Source organism: Stegodyphus dumicola, chromosome 8, assembly GCF_044657685.1.
Source record: "Stegodyphus dumicola isolate Sdum_Otavi_A_Nest chromosome 8, ASM4465768v1".
Classification (NCBI taxonomy): domain Eukaryota; kingdom Metazoa; phylum Arthropoda; class Arachnida; order Araneae; family Eresidae; genus Stegodyphus; species Stegodyphus dumicola.
This window is the reverse complement of record NC_140775.1, coordinates 13,749,538-13,773,028: the sequence shown is the minus strand read 5'-3', so window position 1 is coordinate 13,773,028 and position 23,491 is coordinate 13,749,538. Positions and strand designations below refer to the sequence as shown.

At 32.1% G+C, this 23,491-nt stretch overlaps 1 long non-coding RNA gene across 1 annotated transcript; it reads left to right on the top strand.

Annotated features, from left to right (window-relative positions):
• Positions 1-804: 804 nt before the first annotated feature.
• LOC146995665 (uncharacterized) lies at positions 805-6,626 on the top strand. The gene is made up of 3 exons (XR_015042484.1): positions 805-887; positions 3,406-3,495; positions 6,493-6,626. It is a non-coding gene; the product is annotated as an uncharacterized LOC146995665 (long non-coding RNA).
• The last annotated feature ends 16,865 nt before the right edge of the window (positions 6,627-23,491 follow it).

The following is a 23,491-nucleotide window of genomic DNA, read 5'->3' as shown; positions in this document are numbered from 1 at the left end:
GGATATACCTCATCCAACACCTTTTTAGTTCGGGCGCCACTGTAGAGACATTAGGATTTTTTAGGGAAGCCGTAGAGATGAAAAATTAGCAACCGCCTTTGCCGTGAATCGAACCACGGACCTCTGAAATACCGGCGCAGCGTGCAGAGCTATTACACCACGAAGGCACGCTAGGAAAGCGGGAGAAATACCTCATAAGGAAAATTTTTTCCCTCTAATTACAGGACAGAAAATGTTTTTCAATCGCGCGATCTGTTACTGATATTGAATTACAGTCGTGCGATAATTTCGCAGTAAAGATTCATCTCTGATGACTATCCAAGATTCTAGAAACTTTGGTCTTATATAGAGATGGTCGTCTTATAGAAATAATGCTTAATATCAATATTATTTATAATCTCAGAACTATTGATCACTTTCAGAAGCGGTCGTGTGAGAGGCGATATTCTATATATTTATTTACTGATACTCTCAGATTCCAAAATTTGTTTATATTCTCAGAAATATTAGACGGAAGGCGGTCGTCCCATACATGCAAAATTTTACATTTCATTAAAAATGAATTCGGCATTATTTAACTATTTCCCTATTAATTAATTAATTAGACAAAGAAAAAATTAGGAAATAGTACTGTTTATTACGGAATAATGTAGATTGTTTATTACGGAATAATTCTACAGAACGGCAGTATTAATTCCGTAATACTGTTTATTACGGAATAATTCTACAGAACTATATTCTTTCGCGTCATTGCACTTTGTATCCGGCAAACTACTAGTTCCTCGTATTCTTCCGCAAATCCGTAAACATTTGTCTGATTTGAAACGAAATCCAAAATGGCTGCGCCATGAGGTTAACTTGTATGGATAATTTTTGTTGCATGAAAGGTAAGTTCATTTGCAATACTTGTATGTTTACTTTTTTTGCTTTTCGAATTTATGTTATTAATGTCATTTTGACAGTTAAATGTTTCACAGCTTTATGAATTGTTACCATTCTGTCGTCAATTACGTGTATCTCAATGGCTGGCTGTCTTTTCAAATATCTAATTTGCCCTGCTATCCAAATGTTTATGACTGAATTTTTTTAGTCTAGTTTATGCATTCAGTTTCAAAATAATATGTGTGATCAGATTGCTTATTATTTTATTGCAGGAATAAATTTATGTTAAATAGTTTGAACAATTGTATAAAAATAAGAGTTTGCATTGTTTTGTCCAAAATATGTATGGTTGAAACATTATCTTAATCTAGTTTGTAATTCAAGTTTTTTTGGGGGTACTTGTTCTGTTATTGGGACCAGAATCGGAAATGTATGAACCTGTGTTCGTAAGTATGTGCATAGTATATGTAGACATACAAATATACAAGCATACATAAATACAATTCTGAACCCGATCCTGATAACAGAACAGTACCTTTTTTTAATCTTTTTTGAATATTTTATAAAAGGATTAAGCATTTTTCAAACTGCATATCATTTTAAGATTCGACTTGCAGGAAGACAAAATATGGTCATTCAATCAAATGCTTATGATTGGTTTTAACATTTTCTCATAAATATTGTTTGCATTTTTATTGTGTTTTAGATACTTTAGTTATGTAAAGTGAACATGAGAATATTAGGAAAGCTGAAGAATATGAATAGGTAACATAATACATGTATTTTTTCATCGAGCCCATTGTTTTAGAAACCAATGCACCATTATTATATGCAGTTTAATTTTATGTTTATGTTACTGTAGTGTTGTCATTATAATGAAAGTATTGATAATTTTTGTTGAATCTTGCAAGTTGCCTAACATTCAGAATTATTACTACCGAATTTTACTGATAGGTTTTTTTCGAGTTGACATAATCTGTCTGATAAATAAAATAAACTGGTGTTTAAATTATATGCATTTCTCTTAATGTTTCATTGAAAGTGAGATGGAAATATAAATGCTCTCCAGAAAAGTGAATTCTTTTTGCCTGAAATAACAAACTGTACTAAATGATTAATGTTTATATAATTTTAAAAATGTCAATATTAAAGTTTCTCCCCCTTCTCTTCTTTGATTTTGAAATAATTTATAATAAAATAATATATGCATAAGTGTAATTAATGTAAAGTGTCATTCAATAATATAATTTATTTTTACTGATATTGTTATATTTCTTATCTGGGTTTTCTTTTGGTGTTAGAAGGAGGAAAAGACTGTAATGTTTTAATTAAGGAAATAATTAAAACATTACAGTCTTTTAAATAACACAGTTACAGTAATGTTTATTGAAGCAATCAGTACTGTGTGATTGCCAGTGATTGAATAATGTTAAAATGCATTGTTCATAAGGAAATTTGCTTATCTTTGTGTTATAGATTTTATTTTGACACAAGCTGAAATTTGAATTATTGGAAGCACTTTGAAAACCCGAATTATTTCCTGAATCATTAATCAGGCCAATATATAACATACAAATTTTCATACAAAATTATTTCTTTAAGCACATTATAAAGAGCTCATTTAATTTTATTATTTGTACAAATTTTAGACAAAAGTAGCATGTAACAGTTAAAGATTTATTGAAGCCTACTTGTTACTTGTGGTAACAAAGAAGTGTGAAAGATATTGCCACATTAGCGAACATGACGATCATTGATGCTTAGTTTAGTAATTTAATAATATATTGAGAAATGCTGGGAACTTTTAGAAGTAGACATTTTGGAAATGATGGGCTTGATAAGAAATTTACATGGTTTTATTATTTATTCTTTAGTCAAGAATGGATTTTAGATGTTCATGTGGAAGAATTCTGTTTAATTATATGTGAAAGAATTGTTAAAGTTTGGCATTTAAAAAAATGAATCAATAATATGCAATTATCTTTTTATTATACATATATATTACTATATATTTCTAATGCGCTATGTAAATGTCAGTGCTAAACAATTGAGATACTATTGTCAGGGCAATCTTTTCTTATACATGAAAAATTCTGATACTTTCTTATCATCTGCCCTCACAGCTTCAACTTATGCTAAAACAGCAAGAGTATACACACGATAATAGCAAACTATGAATATGCATACCACACGCATGTATTTAAATGCTTTATATTTAATCTTTATTTCTGAATAGTATTCATTGGATGAAAAATATGTGAATATTGACCCAATGTATATATTTTTGTGTGTGTGCATCCTAAAATTTCTTGTTTCTTATAAAGTGCTTATTTGAATTACTACTTGTGAACAGAGCAGTAGATATGAACCATAAACTAACCATTTTGCCAATTTTCACAGCTTTGCAGATAGTCAGAAAGCACCAAAATTTGTAATAATGTTAAGTTTAAATGATGTTCTATACTTTTGTGTTAATTTTTCTTTTCTATTAATTCTATTACTGTGTTATAAAACTTTCTGCAGGAATTTCAACTGGTTAAGATGTTATTACCATGTGGAGAAGAATTTGGTTTTCAAGCTAGAAAAAATTGCAGCTGAAGGATTTTGTAGAAGGTCAGTGAAACTGGTTTTAGTTAATTATAATTTAATTTTGGGTGAAGAATTCTCAAATTTATTTATCATAAGTGTCTAAAGGTCTTCTAAATTAAATTCTGCTTGTTTTTGAAATTTTTCATGACATTCATTCTTTGATGATGATGATTATTATTATTTTTTAATTTACTAACTTATGTCCAGGCACATAATGTTGCATTTAATGCCATACCTTAAATATTGTAAAATGTTAAAATAATACATTTCACTTAAAAATGTGGTTCTGACAGTAAATTTTCTGTTACATTTAATCATATCTATAAACATTGGTATACATCATTTTTCAATAATCTGTATATTATTTTGTGCATTTCTTTTACATCCAAGATCTGGCATATGACTTGCTTTTCAAACTGATAACATGATGTAATAATGTAATCTAATGGTTAAAGTTTACTATGGAATGGGCCAAATTTAATAAATTATTCTTTGATAGAAATTTATTCATGTGTTCAGTGTGTCTCATCTCTTTAAATTGCTAAAGTAAATTTTATGTACTTGCATTTAGAAATTTTGACTGTATCAGAGTAATTTTGTTTCAGTTATTATAACATGCAAGGGAAAAAATTCATTCATAGCTCCGTATTTAAAATTAGTTAATTAAAATCCTTAATAAAGAGGGACGTTTTGTTGTTTTTAATGTCGATAGAGTTTATTTCAAAAATATGCCACATTCAGGGTTACTTTTTAACCTAATTTAAAATATTCATTACTTCAACATGTCCAATAATTGTTATTTTAACTCCGATATTGTAATAATATCAAAATTCCTTACTTTTTGATAGGTAATCCAAATGTAAAACAAGAAAAGAAAAAATTAAAATCTAGAAGTATATTTATTTCATACCTCTAACAAATAAAAACAACACAAGCACTTTTTACTGTCTATCTGCATAGTGTGGCATGTTCCGTAAGACAGATTTGTATGGTCAAATCCATGTTTCAGTTAAAGGAAAATGCATGCACAGTCTTCTGATTTTCGCTTCGATTAAGGATTCTGTATATACTAGCATAAGAAATATATTAGTTAATGCAGTGTTATACATCAATATTTATAGACAATTATTGTGGCTATGTTTATTATAATTTTGTTCACTGTAATGGCTGGAGTGCCTAAACCATCATGCTGTGTAAACAAAACTCAAATCTTCATCTCTGCATACTGCTCCAGTAGTGTTTAAACCACTGAAATGGTGATTATGGTAGAACTTCTTTGGTAAAAATTTACTCTACTGTAACCCTTGGCGAATCGTTTCTTTTTTTTATATCGAGATCGTCACCTGAAAGGATCGGCACCAATTTCAAGGTGGCCACTACACAAAACCAAAATAAGAAGTCAAAGACATACACAAACTCTGTGTCCATGTACACATCGACCTATTAAAACAGAGAACTGCACAAACTGGGCATTGTGCACTGCCTTAACTTTGTCCATGTGCACATTGATCTATTTTCACTTTAAGAAAATCAGAAAGTTAAAAATATCATAGTTACCAGAAAAAATTCGCCACTGTCTTAACACACAGACAACCAAAAATACACAAACAGAGAGGAATAAGTTACCAAAAATACATATTTCCTAACATAAAAACATTAAACAACAAATCTTCTAACAAAAATTAACACACAGAGACAAAAAAAATAAATGAAACGTCATTTTTTTAACATACCTTTTTTTTTTACATGCATATGTTTAGGCTTCCCACCACCATCCTCCAGGTAAGCAATTCAATTAAATTTTTCGTCTCTTAGTCACCTCAGACATACTCAAACGATGGTACCCACACCAAAATAATAGCATGTTCAAAATACAAGACCATACCACTTTCTTGCAACCAAACACAGCAATTGAAAAGAATGGTAAGAACCAAAAACCTGGGACCGTACAAAAGGTTTACTATTAAAAATTGTAGCCCAAAACTAAATTTATTACTGCACGTTCGCAATATTTGCAGAAATAACTCCTTTTTATTGACAAAAAAAAATTTTTTTTTTTTTTCTCCAAAGGCTACTTTTGCCAACATTATCAACATTAGGGTTACCGAAAAACTTATTTGACGCAATGGGCTTCCACATTTCACAAACAACCAATACAACTTTGCGATTTTTTTTCAGACAGAAACCAAGGTGTACCATACAGTAAAGATTAGCCACATCTTCATTTACTACTGTTACAAGTACTTCTTTGGTAAATTTCTGCAGTTAAATTCAAAAGTTTAAAATTGCATTAACATGATCAGATTCAGAGTCCAACACTCAGGGACAACTGAAGATTTCGCGCCCCCTACTGCTTGCCAAGGATGGAAAACATTTAATTCTAAAATGTTCTAACATCAGTTTGGCGCCCCTTGGATTCTGCACCCGGGGACAGATGCCCCCTTGCCCCCCTCTAGCTACGCCCCTGATCAGATTTTATTTTCTGCACGTAGCTAACAATTACTTATGTGTTGTCAGATAAATGTTACCAGATGCAGTTAATTATTTTTTACTTGCCAACCTCATGAGACAAGTTTTTTTTTTTTTTTGCTCCTGCAAGACTTTACTTTGTGTTGCAAAATAAATTCATTCTTACTCTTTCTGGACTTGCCTACACATTAAATTTAAAATAGTTTTATGAATAGGTAAGATGTGATTATCATAATTTTGTTTCTCTCTTTATCATGGCAACTTTATATGTTGATTCAGTATCCAGGTTACCTACCAGTGGCTGATTGATAAAACTGCTCATATGTTCAGCTGGTGGTTTGAGTTTATTTTCTGACGTTAAAAATTTTAAAAGGCATCCCCCATGTTTATTTTACTATAATCGAAAAATCAAATAATTGCACTCTGTTTATAGGTACTAAATGTTTAAATATTTTAAATGCTTCCTTTAATTTGCATTCTAATAGTCATTTGTTTAAATTTAATTATGAATTATATTCACATATAGTAATTGTGAGTGTTTTTTTATTTTAGGTGCTGTGAAAGGCAATGACAGAGATCCAATTTATCAAGAGTTCTTATATACATAAGAATACATAGATATGAGATTGTTTTTCATGAATTCAAATAAAATGTGATAAATTGGATTAATAAAAACTATTTTGAATTCTGAAATGTGTTTTTCCTCTGTTAATCATAATATAGTGCCATAAATTTCTGAATGTGTTTATTTTTCATCCAAATAAATAGCTTTACAAAAATTTGTCATATTAATACATATTGCATAATTTAGCATTATTATAAATATTTATTACAGCAGATTTAGCTGAACTACGTTTTTAGTCTCTTTGCAGATGAAGTCACAAAGGTAAGTGGTTAGATATTTTTCTGTATTCCCCATTAATAATTTTATCTGGTAAATTACCATTACTTATATACTAAAGGTGAAAGAATAAGCTTTCCTTAAAGATGCAAAAATTTGCAGATATTTCAAAAAATTGGTATACATAAAAAAGTTCTTAAATTGCCACATATGCAAAACTGAAAATGTTATATATGAAATAGTTCAGAAATATAAATATTTTCACTATTTTTTAACTATAATTCACTGCATTTGTTATATATAATCACAGTTTAAGGTAGCAGTGCTTTTCTCACTGTGATTTCTCATGTATTTTGATTCATAAATACACGTACATAAATCCACGTATTTTGATTTCTCTTTTGAGACCGAATAAAAAAATGAACTAAACATTCTCGTTGACATTGAGAGTTGAATAAAAGCTCACCTCAAAATAAAATGAATTAATAAATTTATGGAAAATTTTACATTGCATATATTGAGCAGAAAGAGTAAACTGAATATACTTAATGGAATTAATAATTGGTAGAGTTGATAGCAGAATAAAATGCCTTAATTGCATGGTAAACAGTAGATCTTTTGAAGTTTTTCTATGTTGCGTAAAATGCAGATTTAAAATTTTAATATTGATTGTCATATAAATAGAAATTACTGTTTTATTTTGCTCTGAAATGAATGGTTAGTAATAAAATTCTGGATGAGACAACCTTTAACATGCTCTAGAATTTACAAAGTTTAATTTGGTGCTGATTTCAACGGGTAAATTTCGTTTTACTGAATTTTGCGTAAAATAATACCAATGAACCATTGCAAATTATTTTCAGAACTTTTTTTTTTTAATCTAAAAGGGCTGTTAGTTTTGAAATGTGACTTCATATTGTCAGTCGTAAACTTGTTTCGCTTTTTATTCAAGTCGTGCCATTTGGCAAAATTTAACATATTTACCTTTAAAATCTAATATATTATTGACTAACAAGCCAAGCTATTTAAAAGCATTACACACAGTTGTTAACAATGCTTTTTTTTTAATTTTTATTCTGATTGATTTAAAATGCATTTAATTCATGATATATCTAATTGAAAACATTTTAATATTTCTACATAATAACATGATATATTTCTTAAATTTTCAAATATATAGAAGATATATAACTTTCTGGTGTCAGTATCTTATAAAATGTTTTGCTATTTCCACTGCCCCATCTGTATTGATAATCTATGCATTCATAAATTTTTAGCCTCTTTGAGTGACTGCTAAAATCTGAGGCCTTTCAGATTTTTTTTTAATTGTGTGAGCAGAAAGATAGAATTTTAGAAGAGCTTCTTGAGTTACCTTTTGAATGATATAAAGAATTGTTAACATAATGTCAAATTTTTACAACTAAATATTAAATATATAAAAAAGCCTGCAGCATTCTCATGTTACGAAAACATATTTATTTATTCTGAGGCTAGGAATTGATTTAGTTTTAAAAATACAATTTATTCCTTTTAACAATTTCCCAACAGTGTCATCAAAACACTATAAATTCCTTACATGTTTTAAAGAAAGATGATTCATTTATGTAAAGATTATTAAATGGGTAATTTTATTATTCAATTTTTAATACAAATTAACTGAAATTAGAAACTGATTTTGTAAAATAATTCAATTATGAATAATTCAATTTGGGGGCTGTTGGATGTTTAAAAATGATCAAAAGATTTTTAATTTCTTAAAAATAAAAGCAAAATTTTCACTTTTAATATTTTGTATTAATAATTCATTTTAATTTCCTTCCTCAGTTTTAATATATTCACAAATTCAGATTTTAAAACAAAATAAGTTGTATAAATATTTTCAACATTTCTGTTTTTCCATAGTAACCATAGGAGAACGATTTGAGACTATCCGTGTAAAAAAAAAAGTAGGTTTTAGATCATCACACCTTCACATACTTTCACTGGAATTTTCCTTTGTATATATACTGGGATGTGACACTAAGCAGTTGAGAGTATGTATTTAAGAGGTTAAAGGGATATTGTAACTAGTGTTTCAAATCCTGATAATATCCCATACGCTGTCGGTGGGACGTAGATAGGATGTCCTAAGGATATACTGGGATGTGACATTAAGCGCTCAGGAGGATGAGTTTAGGAGGAAATTGGGATATTACGGGATGTCCTGAGGATGTAGTAAGTAGGACTTTAAATCCTAATAACATCCCATATGCTGTCGATGGGACATAGATAGGATATAATGGGATGTGCTTAGGAGGTTTGTGGGATATCCCGGGATGTCCTGAGGATGTAGTAAGTAGGAGTTCATATCCTAATAACATCCCGCACGTTGTCGATGGGACTTGGTTAGGATGTCCTGAGAATATCCCGGGATGTGACATTAAGCACTCGGGAGGAGGTTCGCGGGATGTCCTGAGGATGTGCGGATATCCCGCGAGCAACATCCTTGGGATATCCTAAGGATGTTTTTGTGCTATGTGGGTAAGCATATGGAACTGACTCCACAACTGATTCGTGCTACCTGCCTCACCATGGAGTTTACAGACCAGACAAAAGTAGTACACGTTTAAGAGTGGTTTTTAACGCCTCAACTGCCACGACATCGGGATTGTCATTAAACGATATTTTGTTGAAGGGAAGAATTCCACAGCAGGCATTTTTTTCTATAATGGTTAGATTTAGAAAACATCGCTACGCCTTCACAGTAGATGTACAAAAAATGTATCGACAGATTTTAGTACATCCTCCACAAAGAGACTTGCTCAGAATTCTATGGAAAGACAGTGTTGATGCACCAGTGCAAACTTATAAGCTCAACACAGTAACGTATGGGACGTCAAACGCTCCCTATCTAGCAACTCGAGCTCTTAAACAGTTAGCTATAGATGAAAGCCAAAACTTATCTCTAGCATCGTCCGTCGCTCTTACTGACTTCTATGTCGACGACATACTTTCCGGAGAATCATCACTCGAAAAGGCTAGAATTCTACAATCTCAATTAATAGATTGTTAAAATTAGGAAAAATGGAATTGCATAAATGGCGTGCAAATCATCCAGATCTGCTTGTGTCTGAAAATAAGGTTACCGCTCATTCAGAATACACTTTTGCAGAGCAACAAGAATCTTCGCCCGTGAAAACTCTTGGTGTCATATGGAATCTTGAGACTGACTATTTTTTTGTTTACAATGACCATTCATCACTCTAACAGTTATAGTAAACGAGATGTTCTGTCACTAATTTCGAAAATGTTCGATCCACTTGGTTTAATTGGGCCAGTGGTCATAAAGGCCAAAATATTCATGCAGAGGCTCTGGCTTGCTAAACTCGATTGGAATGACATATTGCCAGATTCTATGGCCAAGGAGTGGATTAATTTCGTATCCACGCTCTCTGAACTAAGTAATCTTAAGATTCCTAGATTTGTATTCCAGGAAAATCATCTTCGGCATACGGAGCTGCAATTTATGTTCAAGCTTTGCCAGTTTCAGGATTGCCAAGCGTACGACTTTTGTGTAGCAAGTCACGAGTTGCACCTATAAAAACCTTATCAATTCCTAGATTGGAACTGTCAGGTTGCCTTCTATTATCCAGATTGATGGATAAAGTGATATCTTCCTTGAATGTTAAAGTAGAAAAAGTAATTCTTTGGTCTGATTCTACGATTTCTCTTGCTTGGATTAGAAAATCACCATACTTACTAAAAACTTTCGTGAGTAACAGAGTCGCTTTAATACAAGAGCTTACGGGTCATACCAATAGAAATATGTGCCATCTGAATGTAACCCAGCTGATGTCATATCGCGTGGACTGGATGCAAACGACATTCTTACGTGTGATATCTGGTGGAATGGACCAGACCTTCTCCGTGAGGACATGCATTATCCAGAACAACCTCTTGAGCCTACCACTGATAATGACTATGTCAAAAAACTGAAATGTTTATCAGACTCTAATTTTGCAATATTAGAAAATAATTTTAGTTTAATCTCTCTCTTAAATCGAACAAATAATTATATGAAATTAATCGAAATTTGTAGTTTTATTTTTAGGTTCTTCAGAATCATTAAGAATAAGGAAAGGGTTTCAGGGCCTATATCCTTAAAGGAACGGAAAGGGGCCGAGTTAACATTGATTCGGGAAGTGCAGAAAGGTGAGTTTTATTCTGATATTGAGTCACTTAAGAGGGATAGCCAAGTACCACGTAGGAGCAAGCTTAAGTCGTTAAATCCATTCATCAATAATGATGGAATCTTACGCGTCGGTAGCAGACTTGCATAATCTCAGGTAAGTTATGATTGTAAATATCCAATCATTTTGCCAGTTAGACATAGATTGACTTATTTGATCATGCGCTATTATCATCTGAAATATTTGCATCTTGGACCAGAAGCTCTATTGAGTACTGTTAGACAAAAGTTTTGGCCCATCAGCGGCAGGAATCTTGCTAGAAAAATAGTACATGAATGGGTACAGTGTTTCAAACACAGACCTATACCAGTAAATCAAATAATGGGTGACAATAGATCACCAAAATGACTCAAAATATTTGGAAAAGTGGCAACGGGATTATTTATCGTAACTTCATGAGCCAACGAAATGGCAGTTTAAAAAAGATAACGTTAAATCAGGAACTATGGTGCTCGTGAAGGAAGACAATTTGCCTATTTGTCACTGGATTTTAGGTCGAGTTGAAGAAATTATACCCGGATTCGATAAAAGAGTTAGAGTAGTTAGTGTGTAGTAACGTGTGGCCCCAACTTGTTAGCAACTGTGGTAGTGACTGTTACGAAATGTAAATTTACACAAACACGTAAGAAGGGTTTAAAGCCCTTTTTATTCAACTTTAAAAATAACAGCTGCGTCCACTTGAAGCTCACAAACTACGCCGACCCGGCGGTTTAACAGATACAGAATGTAAAACTGAAGAATAATGACTGGATGAAAAAATAGCTAGATCACTACCTACGAGGCTCTGAGATCTTAACTAACCTAACCGCGTTCTAAAATACAGCTGAGATTCCGCGAGCTTCCTAATTAAGCAGTTGAAGGATTCAGCAAAAACTGCCGAGATAGGCACACAGGCCGAAACGCGCGGTTCTTAAATTTCTACCTAGCAACCTTCACGTTCGCGATTCTAGAAGCACACATACAAACTCGTTTTCCTTCTATTTAAACTCAACTTACATCTGCTAAATTTGAATATACTGCGCGCTCTACTACAATTTAGATAATCTAGCATTGGCAATTCTAGGGAAAAGTAAAGGCCTGACAGGAAAGGTAGCTTAAAATAAATGTTAGTTAAAATAAATATAAACCTTACAAGTGTATGCACGGCAAAGGGTCTCTTTAAAAGGCTTGTCACAAAATTAAGTATTTTGCCCATACCAGACAACTATCAGATATAAAATTTTTATATTATGAATGGACATTATTACATTATTCATTTAGTGCAAGTATAATATTTGTATGTGTATAATTTGTATGTATTTGTATTGCAAGTATAATATTTTTATTTTTTATATTATATGATATTGAAGTTAATTGTAACTGAAATAACTAGTGTTAAATTGCATTTCATTGTGTATTTCATATGTATGTCTAAATTTGAATTTGATTGTAAAACTTTTACGGCATTATTGAAACTTGTTTCAATGGGGGCCGGAATGTTCGGTTTAATATCGCGCCCTCTAGGATCAGCGCCTTCTTGTGAGAGGAGCCAAATTTAGTTGAGTTGGTTGTTGAAGAAGGTACGCAGCGGACCTATGGTGCGTTCGTTCGTTCCACTTTGTCTTTGCTAATGGAGCACCTAACTTGTAACCTTGTACATTATGTAAATAATTAAATGTTTGTGTGGCCTAACTTAGTTCGTTTTATTTTGGAACCAGCGCCAATTATCTCTCGTAACTCATCGCATTTTATATCAAACAATAATAATTACGCCAAATTTGTTTCTGGACAAGCGCAGTATGCGACATTCGTTTAACACTGTTCAACTCAATGTGCGGTCTGCGATTACGCGGCCCGTATCGAATATACTATATTCCAAGCTATGCCTGAAACTGGGGGTTTTCATATGTAAGTCCAAAGTCTTTAACTAGACCAAGGTTCTCACCTCCACAATCACTAACACATGCCACAACTTTACTTATATCATTCAAAGCAGATATGATATTATTTAATATCTGTTGAGTCATTTTTTAATCAAAATCAACAAAAACTGGCTGTTTCCATTTACCGTTTAATCTACGTGCTATTACAATTTGCATTTGTGAGAAAGTCCCAATTTCATCATTTATTGCATCATATTCTAAAGTATTTTCAACTTTAATTTCATCAAGTGACAGATATCTGTCAGCCTTTGAAAATTGTCCAGATTTTCACCAGTAACTTCCATAATACGAAGAATGCTTGATAGCAAACCATGCCTCATTTCGATTGTTCTTGCCCATCTTCTCAAGGAGCTCACACCTGGAAAATTATAAAAAATCTATCATATGCTATTACATTTTTATATAATTAGTTTTGCAGCAGTGAGGAAAATATTACTTATTTTATATCAATATTAAAATACCATTGATAATTATATATGATTACGTAATAACTCACAACTGATAAGGTTGCATCTAGTTGCTAATTTCAAAACATTAAGAAAGAATGATTAGAACTAGAAAATAGTTATCAATACAAAAATTAAGAAACTGGACTTGAACAAACCTGACAGTGGGTACTGCAGTTTATTCCTAACAAAAAGGTATGCCTTCCTACTCAGGTATCTTAAGGCGAATGCATTTGATATTTCGTCATTAGTCCAGTGAACATACTTTTGTTTACCAGTAAGAATCTTAATTTGGTTCTAAGTGAAAATTGTTTGCAGTGTCTTATTTGCTTCCACCCTAAGACTTCTGAGTCTGGATTTGGATAATTTTTCAGCTTTTTTAAGCTGTATTTTGTAAGAATTTAATTCTTCAATAAGAGATTTTAGTTTTGGTTTTTCTCTTTTTTTAAGTGTTTGAGTTTTCCTAAGATTTCCCAACTCAGTATTTTTCAAGGCTAATTCTGTTTTCACTTTTATACAGCGTTGCTGGAGCTCATGATACAACTGCCTGTAATCAGGTTCCGGGTTTCATTCAGTTGGAAGGGGCTCAATTCTTTCACCTGAGGAAGCAGCACTGCTAGTAGATTCAGCAAATTGCATTGCATCTTCAAGACACCTTTTCTAGACCTATGCATTAAAATTATAAGAAAAATATTAAAAAAGGTTTCATTTACAATAATAAATAGTTTCACAAATTAATACATAAATTTGATTTGAAGATCTCTGTTGAGATATTTTGAAATACATAATTATCAAACATATACACACTTCTTTTTGTTCCTTTAGTTGCATCCTTTTGTGAGCGTTCATTAGCCATGGCAAATGTTCTCTCTGGCTTAATCTTTAGAGAAGGAAATGCATTTTGTATTAATCTTCTTCTTCCCAGTCCCAGTAACTCATTTTTCATATCCCGCTCAAAATCCGTAACAAGAAAATGATCACAGCAAATGTAACTTGTACTGGGATTGAACTTATCTGCTCGATGACGCAATGTAATCCACTTCTTTCGCATTATAGGATCCTTAGGGAATCTAGTATTTTAAAAATAAAAAATCAAGATATGATGAGGCTTGAGTATATTATAATTTATGTTAACATTTCAGCTAATTTTTAGCTCATGACAATGGGAATGCAGACATACTTATAATATTTAAAATGGGCACTTTTGACATTCTATTACTATAACAGTATAATAATTTAGATGTATATAAATGTGTTCTAAATATTTAAATGGTAAGGTTATGTATATGATGTTGAAGTATTAGGTGTTTATGGCCTTAATGCCTGTTTATGCATTAAATTTTACATGTATTTACCATACTCTAGCTATTATGTAATTAGCATTTCCTGGAAGAGTACTTAATACAATAAGGTTTCACATATATTTCATAAAAGTAGAATATATTTATGTGTGGTATATTTTATGTAATAGCTTTAAGTTTAAATGCATGCTGTGTATTACTCTTGAGAGTTCCAGGACAGCGGTTGCTATACTTTTAACATGGCACCCCCTGAAAACTGATTTTTTGCATAGAACCCGCCTAAAATCCTGATTTCCCCCTCTACACTGTAGCAACAGATAAGAGGACGTCACACTTTGATAAAGAGATTATCTTTGATTGATTTACCTGAGGTTTGTTAACCAATTTTCCCCCTTTGTACGTTTCTTTTACATTTTTACTACGTATATGATGGTTATTTCCCAGGTTTTCGAATTTAATGACTGATTCAGAAGGCCTTAATTTTACATGTAAATTTTTTTATGTTTCTGTGTATTTTCAGCTATATAATTTCCAATATAGTCAGAAGTTTACTTAATTTCTTAAATCTTCTGTTCATATCCCCATAACACAAGACATCCTCAGGATATCCTATTTAAGTCGCAATGTCCCGGGAAGCAGTTAGGATATCCTAAGGATGTTGATTCTCAGATATCCTGAGGACTTCTTAAGTCAACATCCTGAGGATATCCTATTCAAGTCTCAATGTCCCGGGATATATGAAGATCTCCTCAGAATGTTGATTTTCAGATATCCTGAGGAGTTCGTAAATCAACATCTTAAGGATGTCCTGTTCAAGTCGTAATGTCCCGGGATATATGAAGATCTCCTGAGGATGTTGTTTCTCAGATATCTTCGGTACTTACTTTTTATGGAAGCTCATATCTGAAAATATTAAAGTAACCTTGTAGCACACGCAAGTCATGTTATAAGAATCGAAATCTTACTCTATGGATTACCTATTCTGCATATGAAAATTTAATTGTTATGCTTACACTGGTTTTCGTATATGTTGGCTGTAAGTATTAAGTAATAATATTTCCAAATTTTTGTTGTTGTTTCACAGTGCCTATTGATCAGAGTACTTTCTTACAAATTATAGGCACGTGTTTACATCCGTTTTGAGTTTCATATTGAAAGTGTGTTTACGATTAAATTCTAATTGCTACATAATATATTTTGTAAACATTATTTTAGATACTTTTCTAATATCTTTGAACACAAATATTATTTACGATGTTAACTCAGAAAATCTTTTACGAAGACATTTATCCTATGAACAGATGGGCATGATGTGCATCCATGCCTTATATGGCATTCGAACTTGAGCCCTTCTGTACGGCAATCAGTCACTATAATCACTTACCCGTCTCTGAGGCACTAATCAGAAGTATTAAGTTAGAAAAGTATTCTATTAAATTCATCGATAGTTCTTAGCATAGAAATAACTATACATTGAAACTGCAAAAGAAAAAAAAATACTTTTTGATCTGTTACACTATTATATTAGTAATGAATGATGTTTAGTGCTGTGCAGTAATAAGTAACAATATATTTTTTTTTTTTTTTTTTTTTAACAAACCAAATTTTAGTTTACAGACGCAGTTAAAAACTAGTCTGTACGAGGTTTAACCTCCTTTAATTTGAATTTATAAAAATAAAAATAATTTATAAACAGAAGAATAATTTTATTGGGCTAAAAATTTCATTGCAGTTTCTTCGTTCATTTTCTGGTAAGTTCTTTAATAATGAGAATTAGTCTTTCAAAGCGACTGAGGTAAGAAGTAACTTATTTTTTACCTCTCTGTAATAGGAAAATAAGGTTTGAGAATGGGAAGAACTAACATTAAGTTCTTACTCTCCTCAAACCTCACTTTGCTACCTCTTTAACCATACAAATATTCGGTCTTTGCTAAACAAAGCGCGAAAAAAATATATCCAGCGCTCTGCAGTCTTATACGTTATGCCGACAATGCTACATGACTCCTCATAATTTAACAATAATTGCTGCTTTATTAATTTATTTGTAACATCCAGAAAATGCAGTAAACACGTTTCTTCAAGGTATATAACACAAAGTTAAATGTTGTTATGAAAACTCAAAATTAGATAATGGATTAAATAGATGTTCAAACTTTAAATTAAAATGATTTAATTTTTAAATTAAACGCGTTCTTTAAACTCAGCACTTTTATTACTTTATTTTATACTATAAATAACAATTGAAGTTGAAAATCTTAAAGTTTCGTTTCCATCATTGTCATTGTCCGTAAAACTGCTTCTCAAATTTTCTTTGCTTTTGAGAAACCGAGCTCCGCTCAGAATGTAACACCTCTGAGCACTTTTTCTGTAGCCGATGTGCCCCAAGAAGATTTCTCTTTTGTTAACGTGGCAGATTTATGTGTCAAACCTTTCCTTCTTTTGTATCCCCCTACAAGGGAAAAATCCCTTCACATCCATTCACAACAAAGGACGTAGAACACCCCCAACGGTTTTAATTGCTCCGTAATAGTGATATCCTTGAAGAACCCCACAAAGTGGAAACTACACGTACTTAATTTCTGATTTCCAGAATTCAGCTATTCTGCTAAACGTTAATAGCCGTCGTTCCAAATTCTCTTTCAGTTACGAACTGACTTGCTGACGCTTGCAAGCGTTACATTGACAGAGTGTGAAAAGTTTCTGAATGTTTCCTTTATTCTACAAAAATGATCAGAACTAAAAAAAAATTATCTCAGATATCTAAAAGACGGATTTACAGCAGAATAAATCAACGTATATTATCGGATTCGTCAGAAGATGAAGTAGTATTTAATTATGAAAAAGGACTGTGTTGAATTTTCGCGCTAGCAAATATTCTTTAAGTTCCATTTCAAACTATGATTCGAAATATGAACTTTTATGTCTCAAGAAGAACTGACTGATGACGATTACCAAAACGATTATCCCATTTTAAGGAATATTCCAAATATAGGACTAATAAATATTCCGTTAGACTATGTCCCTTGTGTGCTTAGGAGTAGTACAAAAAATGATTACTATTAGGATAGGCGGAAGCACCTTACAAGGACGATTACCACATAAAAATGTTGAACTAATTTTTTTTTAAATGACCAGTTTTTAAAGCCTTATGTACCAATTGAATTTGCAAGAAAACCAAGGAACCAACTCTAAAAGAATTGAAACACTGGAAAGCTACAGAATACCGTCAATTTTTACTGTACACTAGTCCACTTATTTATTATTATTTTTTTTAATTTAACAAAAAGCTACATGATCATTTTTTACTACTTCATATTTCGATTAGACTCTTATGCAAAATACAGAATCAGACGGCAATTGATGAATACGAACAGTCTCTATTAAAACTCTTCGTAGTAAATTTTGTGCTTTATTATGAAAAACAGTATATTGCTCATAATGTTCACGGCCTACTGCATATTTGCGAAGATGTAAAAATGATTGGACCGTTAGATAATTACAGTGCATTTAAATTTGAAAGCTATATATCTTCTATAAAAAATTGATTAGAAAATCTTCCGCTCCATTACAGCAAATAGCAAGACGAACTCATGAACTGTTTAATCATACTGTAGCCATGAATAATGATTCAATCAACGTAACCGACTTAAGTTCAGAATTTCAAAATCTACACACATCTGGTCCACTACTTAAAGGTTATTAAATGCTTAATTTTACTATTGAATTTTGAATACAAATTAATTGAAGTCAGAACTGAATTTGTAGAATAATTTAATTATGAATATATCGAAGAATTCAGTTTTGGGCTATTGAATGGTTAAAAATGATCGAAAGATTTTTAATATTTTAAAGCAAAATTTTCTCTTATAATATTTTGTATTAATAATTCATTTCAAGTCTCTTGCTCAGTTTTAGATATATTTACAAATTATTAAATAAATTGAAATTCAAATTAGAAAATAAATTGTATAAATATTCTTAAAATTTCTTATTTTTCCATAGTAACCACAGATGGAGGACCTGAGACTGTCTGTGGAAAATAAGCAAGTTTCAGGTTATCACAACACCTTCACACACTTTCACTGGAATATAAAGAAGATTTCTGGGGATATACTGGGATGTAACATTAAGCAGTTGAGAGTATGTATTTAAGAGGTTAAAGGGATATTGTAACTAGTATTTCAAATCCTGATAACATCCCATACGCTGTCGGTGGGACCTAGATAGGATGTCCTAAGGATATACTGGGATGTGACATTAAGCACTCGGGAGGATGAGTTTAGGAGGAAACTGGGTTATTACGGGATGTCCTGAGGATGTAGTAAGTAGGACTTTAAATCCTAATAACATCCCATACACTGTCGATGGGATATAGATAGGATGTTTTTAGGATATAATGGCCTGTGTTTAGGAGGTTAGTGGGATATCCCGGGATGTCCTGAGGATGTAGTAAGTAGGAGTTCATATCCTAATAACATCCCGCACGCTGTCAATGGGACTTAGTTAAGATGTCCTGAGGATATCCCGGGATGTGACATTAAGCACTCGGGAGGAGGTGTTTAGGAGGTTCACGGGATATTCCGGGATGTCCTGAGGATGTGCGCATATCCCGCGAGCAACATCCTCGGGATATCCCAAGGATGTTTTTGTGCTATGTGGGTAATACTAGTACATTATGTAATCTTAACTACACTACTCATTTTTATTATTAAATTAATTTTCCCCAGAGTTTTTTCATACTAGTTAGCCTATACTTTTAACTTATTTGTTATATTTTACGCGTGTAATTCCTAAATCACGCGTTTTTGTGTATTATATTATTCAAAGTTAGATATAATTTAAAAATTTTTTCGTTCTCTTTAACGTTAGTGATCTTCAACCTATTCTGTATTTTATTTCATGTATTTTCTGATCAGATGAACTTTACTTCATTTTTAACTAATTTCATACGTTTTAACCTTCGTAATTTCAAACGTGCTCTTACGTTTAGCTCAATTCCTCCATTTTCTGACCATATACATGAACTTTATTTATTCATAGATATAATTTTTAACTTGTTTCGTACATTTTTAATTCATAACTTTTTTAACTTATTCATCATATTTTCTTATCATATACCTAACTTTTACTTAAGTTTAGATGTAAATTTTAGCTTCTTTTCTATTTTTTAACGTTTGTAGTTTCCAACATACTCTGAGTTTAACTAATTTGCTATACTTTCACACTATGTACATGATTTTCATTTATTTTTTTTTATTTTCATAGGTTTTAACCTTCGTAATTTCAAACAGACTCCTAACTTTAGCTTAATTCCTCGATTTTCCTTACCATATATATGGGATTTATTTAATTTTAGATACTATTTTTAACTACATTTCAAAATCGGTCCGAAGTTCGAATCCCGCAAACGGACTGGCTGCATGGGCGTTTTCGCGGTTTTACCCCATGTGTAACGCACTGTAAAAAAAAAAAAAAACCTCGAAGTCTACAGACAAAAGTCTTGTATAGTTACAGAAATGCGAGCAATTACGAAGGAAATACCTGTAACGAACACAAAACCGAACCAAACTGTAAACTCTACCCCCCATAGCACAAAACATCCTCAGGATGTCCTATTTAAGTCGCAATATCCCGGGACATACTTAGGATGTCCTAAGGATGTTGATTCTCAGATGTCCTGAGGGAGATCGTAATTTAACATCCTGAGGATGTCTTATTTAAGTCGCTATGTCCCGGGATATGACAGGATGTCCTGAAGATGTTGATTCTCATATGTCCTGAGGAGTTCACCAATTTCACATCCTGAGGACATTCATTCTGCATTGTCCGGAGGACTTTCGTTGTCAAACATTTTGAGGATATTTGTTCTCAAATTTACCAGTTTTAATTTTTTGACATTGCACATCTGAAACTTGCACATTATTTTATTTTTCATATGTATTTTACTAAGTTGTTTCTAAATGCTGTACATTAAAAATATTGATATGATTGATGATTTATTCTTGTTATTTTGTTATTAATTTTAACTGCTATTTTTTCTGACGTTTTTAAAAATTTATTTAGTCATGGAAAAGATTTTTTTCAATGGATTAGCATTTTCTAGAATATTTGCAAAATTCTAAATAACATATATTTTTTTTATAAAAAATGTATAAATTACATGTATAATTACTTACAGATTACAAACCCTACTACAAATATAGGTAAAATTATATATAGATATATTTAATTACGGAAACGAATTTTTTTTTAAAATTTGGGTATAGAGACATTATGTATTTTTTTGGAAGCAGGAAACATGAAAAATTAGCAACTGCCTTCGCCGGGAATCGAAGGACGGACCTCTGGAATACCGGCCCAGTGTGCAGAACCACTACACCACGAAGACACGCTAGGTGTGGTGGTGGTGTATTTAATTATGGCAAAGCACACTAGGGCTATCTGCCTAAGGGAAGGATGTCTTCGTGGAGGACTTTCTAAGGGAAACTGGCTCGTATACACGTTACACTTGGGGAAAACCACGAAAACACCCATGCAGCCAGCCCGTTCGCGGGATTCGAACCTCGGATCGCACTACCAGGGTTCAGCGACTTTACCGCTCGGCCGCTGGTGGGCCGAAGATAGGAAAGCGGGAGAAATACCTTATATTACTTCTCTTTTTAAAGGCCGACTTTTTTTTAAGGGGATCCAATCACTAAATCCTGGGTGTGGATATACCTCATCCAACACCTTTTTAATTCGGGCGCCACTGTAGAGACATTAGGATTTTTTTGGGAAGCCGTAGAGATGAAAAATTAGCAACCGCCTTCGCCGTGAATCGAACCACGGACCTCTGAAATACCGGCCCAGCGTGCAGAACTATTACACCACGAAGGCACGTTATGAAAGCGGGAGAAATACCTCATAAGGAAATTTTTTTCCCTCTAATTACAGGACAGAAAATGTTTTTCAATCGCGCGATCTGTTACTGATATTGAATTACAGTCGTGCGATAATTTCGCAGTAAAGATACATCTCTGACGACTATCCAAGATTCTAGAAACTTTGGTCTTATATAGAGATGGTCGTCTTATAGAAATAATGCTTAATATCAATATTTATTTATAATCTCAGAACTATCGGTCACTTTCAGAAGCGGTCGTTTGAGAGGCGATATTCTATATATTTATTTACTGATACTCTCAGATTCCAAAATTTGTTTATATTCTCAGAAATATTAGACGGAAGGTGGTCGTCCCATACATGCAAAATTTGACATTTCATTAAAAATGAATTCGGCATTATTTAACTATTTCCCTATTAATTAATTAATTAGACAAAGAAAAAATTAGGAAATAGTACTGTTTATTACGGAATAATGTAGGAAGTTCTACAGAACTATATTCTTTCGCGTCATTGCGCATTGTATCCGGCAAACTACTAGTTCCTCGTATTCTTCCGCAAATCCGTAAACATTTGTCTGATTTGAAACGATATCCAAAATGGCTGCGCCATGAGGTTAACTTCTATGGATACTTTTTGTTGCATGAAAGGTAAGTTCAGTTGCAATACTTGTATGTTTAATTTTTTTGCTTTTCGAATTTATGTTATTAATGTCATTTTGACAGTTAAATGTTTCACAGCTTTATGAATTGTTACCATTCTGTCGTCAATTACGTGTATCTCAATGGTTGGCTGTCTTTTCAAATATCTAATTTGCCCTGCTATCCAAATGTTTATGACTGAATTTTTTTTACTCTAGTTTATGCATTCAGTTTCAAAATAATATGTGTGATCAGATTGCTTATTATTTTATTGCAGGAATAAATTTATGTTAAATAGTTTGAACAATTGTATAAAAATAAGAGTTTGCATTGTTTTGTCCAAAATATGTATGGTTGAAACATTATCTTAATCTAGTTTGTAATTCAAGTTTTTTGGAGGGTACTGTTCTGTTATTGGGACCAAAATTGGAAATGTATGAACCTGTGTTCGTAAGTATGTGCATAGATGTGTATATGTAGACATACAAATATACAAGGCTACATAAATACAATTCTGAACCCGATCCTGATAACAGAACAGTACCTTTTTTTAATCTTTTTTGAATATTTTATAAAAGGATTAAGCATTTTTCAAACTGCATATCATTTTAAGATTCAACTTGCAGGAAGACAAAATATGGTCATTCAATCAAATGCTTATGATTGCTTTTAACATTTTGTCATAAATATTGTTTGCATTTTTATTGTGTTTTAGATACTTTAGTTATGTAAAGTGAACATGAGAATATTAGGAAAGCTGAAGAATATGAATAGGTAACATAATACAAAAGTCGTTAATCCGGACTCGTCGGGACTTCGGTGATTCCGGATTATCGATTTTTCCGGATTATAGATCATCAGTTTAAATCTCGTAAGATGGCATGCAGAAATTCTAAAATTAAAAATATGAAACCGTAATTTATGAAATAAAGAACAATTATGATCTAAAGGGTATCAAAATTTGCAAAAAGAAAAAGCTTAATATTTATTTGTTTACTTTATTAAACATTTCTTTCAATGTAAGTTGTTTAAGTTTTGCTTCGTTTCATGTGATGATACTTTCTCTTTAATTCTATTAAACAGACATAATTTCTTGTTCAGTTACAAAGTTCCGCCGTTGAAGTCCTATAATTGCTGTGTCAAGAACACCGACTAATTTGTCAATCGAAATTTTTTTGTTTTCAATAACCTCTGTCACTTTTCTTCGCTATCGGAAGCGAATTATAATGACGAGGAACTTGTTTTAAATCATATCAAAGACGGAGCATATCGAGATGAAATACTACATT